Below are 6,953 nucleotides of genomic sequence, written 5' to 3'. Positions count from 1 at the left end.
TCCTCCCTCCCACAAAGGCTTCTGTGGGTAAGTTGTCAATATATTAATTTATCTTCAGAAGTAGATCAACAGCTGAGGTGCACAGGATGAAAACTGAATTGGAGTCCAAACCCTGGTCTGAGTCTCAGATTTTCCATTTAAATATCATGGGTAATCTTAGCTGAGCCACTTAACCCCACATTCACCTAAAATTATCCTCATCAATGTTACCAATAACCTGCTGGTTTCTAAGCCCAATAGATCCTTTTATTTAAAAATCTCACGTAATCTCTCTATGGCTTTAGACTCTGCAGATCGCCTTTCCTCCCTGGGTTTCATCATACCACCTTTCTGGTTTTCTTCCTATCCGTCAGATGATTCTTCTTATTCTTTAGCTCACTCCTTGCATCGAGGATCTGACTTCAGCGCTCAGTTATTTGGGTTGAAAACCCTTTCTCTGGGTAGCCTCATCCAAATTCACAGATTCAAGTCCCAGACCTCTTTCCTGAGACCCAGAACTGTAGACTGGACATCTCCACTGGAACAAACCATGGAGACTCGAACACAACAGGCCCCAGGCTGAACTAAACATCTACCCCCATGCCTCCTACACCGTCCAAATCAGAAAATGAATTCCTCAGGTGAGGATGATCCTGCTGGTCTGTGGATGACCCCTGAGTAGCAAGGTTTGAGAAGCAAGGCCTCTTTTTATAATCCCAACAACTAGATCTTGTAACGTCCACCTTGTTGATATCCTTTTCCTCCCCATCATCCCCCCCTCCACTGCCTTAATTCAAGATCTTATGACATCTCCTTCAACAGTCTCCCTAACACCTTTCTGGACCAGGTCTTACATACTTCTGCCATAAGCACCTTTATCCAAGACAAACCTGAGACTCTTCAATGGCTCTCCGTGGCTCTATAATTACTTAAGCTCCCTTATTTTGTACACAAGGCCCTTCATGGTCTGCCCTCATCCTATCTCTAGAATTTCATCTGCAATCACCTTCCCACATTCCCTGCACCTCAGTTAATTACTTCTATTTTCCCAAACATCATGCTCGTCCACTATACTTGTCTCCCTTCCTTCTGTTGCAATGTCATTCCAAAACCCTAAGCTTACTCTTCTCTCATCCTCCTGGGATCAATTCATTTGCCCTGTTCACAAGAAGTCTTCCCTTATCCTCAGTGTGATAGGTTGCATCTGTGCTCACAACGCTTCACCATTTTCTGCATTTACATTTTTGCCACGGCCTCATCACGCACAAAGTATACTTTCTCACACTTTAACTTTGAGGTCAGCTTTGTGCCTTCCTTTGGCAAATAACACAGAAGCAGAGATGATAACCTGCCAGTTCCACGTCCTTTTAAACAAACTTCTGACATCGCTATGAGAAGAACATGTCTGAGCCTGTCCCAGTAGGAGCAAGAGAAACTCACGGAGCAGAACTTCTCCAGTGAGCTGACCTGAGTCTGGCTTTGATCAGCTGACCCTCAGAGGACCCACAGAATGTGAGATAAATGCTCACTGTTACACGGAACTGAGATTTTGTGATCGCTTGTTTGGCAGTATGTTCTAGCAACAGATTAACCAAGAAGCCAATGTGGTTTGTCTCTTCTTTGTCCTCCAACAGCATCCTTGCACGCTTCTGTCCAGTTTCTTTCTGAGACAGATAAGAAAGCAAAACTGGCCCAGCTGCCAGTATTACCACTAAGCACATCACAAGCTTCAGCCAGAGGAGAAAAAACTCCTCTGTGCATTCTAAGTTTTTTTTTTGTTTTTTTTTTTTTTAAAGGCAAGAACACCCTGCCTAGCACTGCTCCTCCAAATACAGGAAGCCTTGAGCCCTTTCCTTTAGGTTAACTCTCCAATCAAAACAATGTTACCCTTGACTTTTACAAGACTGATGCCAACACATGTATGTAAACTTTTATTTATAGATGACAATCAAGTGAAGAAACATGTTTTTCTGCCATGAAAAAGCTAATTTAACCTCGGTTATTTGGGGAGCCCAGCTCTGTTACAGTGTGGAGTAACTCGAAAAACTTCACAAGTAAAAATACTTTTATTTTCCAAGTGCTCTTGTCTGAGCTTTTCTTTGCCACAAGGTAAGGTGTTGCGCATTGGGCTCCACTGGGCTCAGTATTCCCAAAGCCTGTAGCTTGCAAGGGTCATGGTAGCCTGGACATTTGTCAGTGAGAGCAGAAATCTGAAAGGCACTGTCTTGGGGAGATGCTAAATCAAAAAGACCAGCCCCTACTCCAAACTCATCACCAAACCCAGATGAATAGGTGGGCAGAGAACCCCAGAATGAGTCTGGAGACAGACCTTGGGTACCCATTCTTACACTGATGAAAAGGTATTGCTGTACTGCTTTAGGGAGTGCAGCCTCAGGCACAGGTGAGAGTCATGCTAGCATGGACAACCTCTAATGTCAAGCTTTTCACGTGCTGGTGCAAAAATTTTTTTTTTTTTTTTTGCGGTATGCGGGCCTCTCACTGTTGTGGCCTCTCCCATTGCGGAGCACAGGCTCCGGACGCGCAGGCTCAGCGGCCATGGCTCACGGGCCCAGCCGCTCCGCGGCATGTGGGATCTTCCTGGACCGGGGCACGAACCCGTGTCCCCTGCATCGGCAGGCGGACTCCCAACCACTGCGCCACCAGGGAAGCCCATGGTGCAAAAATTTTGTATTTAATTCTTTTGTGCTGTATATACAAACAAGTCTATGATACTTGTGTGGCGATATTTAAAATGGTGATTATGAATATAATTTAGCTGTATGGGGCAGGCTTCTTATAGAATGTTAAATGAAAAAACAGAAGACAAAATGGCTTGCACACCATTATTATAATACATATTCGTAGAAAACAGACTGGAAGAAAATACATGCCCAAAATAGTTGTTAGGTAAGTGAAATGAAGAGTCAGTCTCCAAGTGTTTCTAGTTTTCAAAACAGTCAACGTAAAAACATAACTCACATAAAACAGCATACAAGTAAACGCCGAAAATTTTAAAAGAAAGGTTTCTCAGTGAGCGTTGAACCAGAACAAAGCAGTAGGAAAAACTCCCTGGCGTCTCCCCATAGAGATACTCATATCAAGACTCCACTCCTCTCATTCCAGTCGGTGTGGTCCCATCTCCAAACTGGGTTGGAGATAAATGACTCACTCTTTGGCTCTCGATTTCTAGACTCCACATAGACTACCATCCTTCCAACACATTACAATTACTTCGATTATACGCCAGTTACAGATTCAGGACTGGTTTTCTTGATTAAACACGGGACATACCTGGATGTTTAGCCAAAGGTCTTGAAATATCTCAGCAGCAAAAGTACTCTGCTTTTTTTATTGAGCGCTTGTACACAGAAACTAGAAGCTTCATTTTTATTTCATTTTCAGAGGATGAATTTTCAGACTTCATCTCCGAAGCCAAGGCTTCCTCTGTTTGGTAGCTCCATGCGCTATCTGCAGCCTGTTCCTGCTTTTAACAAGGGTGAGTGAAAGCAGCTGGTCCCAATCCCGTGTAACCCTTCACAGGCTTGATGTTAAAAGGGTCCATCAGCTTTTTATTCAAATGAATTCACCTGCTATGTTTGGCTTTACCACTGAGGTTTTGTTTGCCAGGAGAGAAGTGAATTTTTTTCTGAATACCTGTGGCTATCTCCCCACCGGTATTAAATCGAAGATATCGAAAAGGAATACTCAGTATTGGTGCAAATATCCCCAGCATCGCCTTACTGTAAAACAGAGTGTAGGGTGGTGTGGGGAAAGGAAGCAAACAAAGATATCTTTCTCTACCAATGTAGATTTCTTTTATAGGATATCACACATAGGCACGATGTTATGCAATAAATACAATCTTTGTGCTAATAGGAATCTGTTTTAAATAACAGATTAGAAGTAATCTATTTATGGAACAACCAGATTGTAATAACAAAGAAATTAGTATGAGATTCCTGTAGGAATAACAAAATACCAAGAGAGCTTTTCAGTAAAGATTCACTTTGGGGACTAATAAAAGGGAATATAAAGCTTTACAAAACAATGGGATGGGAATATGCCTCTTGCCTCGCAGAGCTGACAGAACTGTTTGAACAAAAACACTTAGAGCAGAATATAGGAAAGAGAGGATTGGGACTGGATTTGCCAGGAACAGTTTGGAGATGGGCCAAACTGATAAGCTGGGGAGTCAACAGTCAGGTTCTTCTTATGATTGATAGAGGCAGAGAAGTCAGAGTCAGAGGTTCATGTGCCGAGGCTTAGAGAACCATTTCTGGAAAGAGCCAGAATTCTGAACTCAAGTTAGGTATAAGCAGCAATGGGGATATGGCAGCAAGAATGGAAGCTGTGACTATTATGAATCTTGGACACAAGTGGACTTCGTTCCTGGATGATGTCACCTTCAAGGCAGCATGCTCAAAACAGCCAAAAATAATAATTTTTTAAAATGTCAGTCTTAAACACACAACTCAAAACAAAAAAGAAATAAATTGTACCCAATTCAAAACCCGTGCCTTTTCTCTTATTATGGAGATCAACTTCATATCTTTTCCCCTGAGGTCTTCTCTCCTCTTCATCTCCCATCTCCAGTTAGGGTTTTCTGGCCCCTTTCACTCTTTCCAGGAGCTAGTGAGGCAGAGAAAAATGCTCCTCAGAGAGAAGTAGAAGGGGAATAGCCAAGTGAGACAAGAGGTTTCTCCTGGGGAAGGTGGGATGTTAAAATGATTTACATAGACTAATAATTTCTGACTATGTCTCCCTGTCCCTCTTTTCAAAATTACACCCCCAACACTCACATATACACACACAGACAAGAAAATTCTTCTATTAAGTGGGGATCCCAGAAGTTCTTTTTATTTATAACCTAGCTGTCCCTCTCTCTTCTACTGGGGACATTGGAAATCACCCTTGTCATATGCTTCTGGATATCTTCCAGGTGGACAACCACAGCCCCCTCCACTCTCCTTACTGAACTTGATGCTGGCAGATGGGCAAATTCCTGAGAGGCAAACACAGTCAACTCAATATTTAATGGAATGTCACTCCAGGAGTTCTGTCTCAGATTTTTGGTACCAAAGTTTTGTCTCTGGTAACAGTCCTCCTAGTTGCAGGTTACCACTAGATGTCTCTCTTCTCCTCAATCTACATCAAGGAGTGTGTACACTCCACCTCAGGGTCTGTAACCAAAAGGGGGAAAGAATATCTGTGTGGGCAGAGCCTGTCAGTGAATAATTAGAAATGCAATTCAGAGTCAGAACTTGGCTGCCTTGGAGAGGTCCACTGGCACCTCTCTTTCAGGTACTCTGTCTTTAAAGAGTGGAGTTGCATCTGTACACTCTATCCCAGCATTAAGTTATCTTCATTAAGAAATCTTGTGCCTTCAAAGCTTTAAATGTTGACTTCTTTTCCTCCTCAACTCTATTCTTCTTAATAGTACGACTTAGAGGGTCTTCAGAGTGGCAGTGAAGTTCAATAATCCCTGATTGGAAATTGACACTGCGTGAATTCTAGAATCTCCATCCATTAACCATACCCAGAGAAAAACTTGTTCTCAGACTCCTCCAGTAAGTAGCCAATCAGATTGAGCCATACTGGGGAGGCCAAAAAAATGACATGTACAGTCACTGAAAGGGCTCAGATCAAGCTTACCCTTCACTGATAAAAAATATATTCATCAGGGCTTCCCTGGTGGCGCAGTGGTTGGGGGTCCGCCTGCCGATGCAGGGGACACAGGTTCATGCCCCGGTCCGGAAGGATCCCACATGCCGCGGAGCGGCTAGGCCCGTGAGCCATGGCCGCTGAGCCTGCGCATCCGGAGCCTGTGCTCCGCAGCGGGATAGGCCACAACAGTGAGAGGCCCGCGTACCGAAAAAAAAAAAAAAAAGAAAAAAAGAAAAAAAAAAAAAATTCATCAAAGTACCCTGCAATAAAGAGGATCACTAGCTTAGTGCCTAAGCTCATCGTCTTGGAGACATAGAGTTAGCAAAACCAGGAAAAACTTTAAAAAAATCACAATGTGTATTTTCAGAGCAATTTAATAGACTATAGGGATGCATAGAACTAACATGGGGGCTATGGGAAAAGGAGTAATCAGAGAACAAGAATGAGTTCCTGTAGGGGAAAAAAGATGATTTATCAAATTAAAAAATAAATAATAGAGGCCAGAAATAGCAGAATGGACACTAGACTGCTGAAAACAAATTAGAACAAGACACCAAGAATTCACTCATCTAGTCAATAAATATTATTTAAGCACCTCCTCTGCTCTCTGTTCTGGCTCACATCCAGACACTGGGTATACAAGGAGCAAACAAACCCCTGCTCCTATGGAGCTTCCATTCTAGTGGGAATTCTTACAGAATTTAGAACAAAAACAGACATTATGTAAATGATAAGAGGAATACTCACTAACATGAATAATAGAGGAAGATGGTCCAACATCTATATGATTAGGTCTTTCAGGAGACTAGAGAGCACAGGAAAGAAATAATAGAAGAAATTTTCTCTGAGTTGATTGAGGTTTACATCAGAAAATCTCACTGAACCCTGAGGAGAAATGGTAAAGAAGCATTCAATATCAAATTTAAAAACACAAGTTAAAAAGCATTATTAGAGATAACAAAAACCACTACATAATGATAGATTTAATTCACTAGGAAGATCTTTTTAAATATAAACAGTAATAAAATAGCCTCAAAATACATAAAGAAGAAATGGATAGAACCCCCAAGGAAAAAGTGAGAAATGCACTATCAAAGTAGACCTCCATACAGCTTTCTTGATTATTGACAGGAAAAGCAGAAAACAGCAAAATATCAAAGACATTAAAATATAATGAATATGCTTGACCAAAAGAAAACATTAAATTTTGCATTCAACCATTAGAGAACATTATTTCTTCTCAAGCCTACAAGAGACATTTAGAAAAATGATAGATACTAAGATAGAGATTCCTGATTTCTGAATTCCAA

This window comes from Globicephala melas, chromosome 6, assembly GCF_963455315.2.
Source record: "Globicephala melas chromosome 6, mGloMel1.2, whole genome shotgun sequence".
NCBI classification, from domain to species: domain Eukaryota; kingdom Metazoa; phylum Chordata; class Mammalia; order Artiodactyla; family Delphinidae; genus Globicephala; species Globicephala melas.
This window is presented reverse-complemented; position numbering follows the sequence as displayed.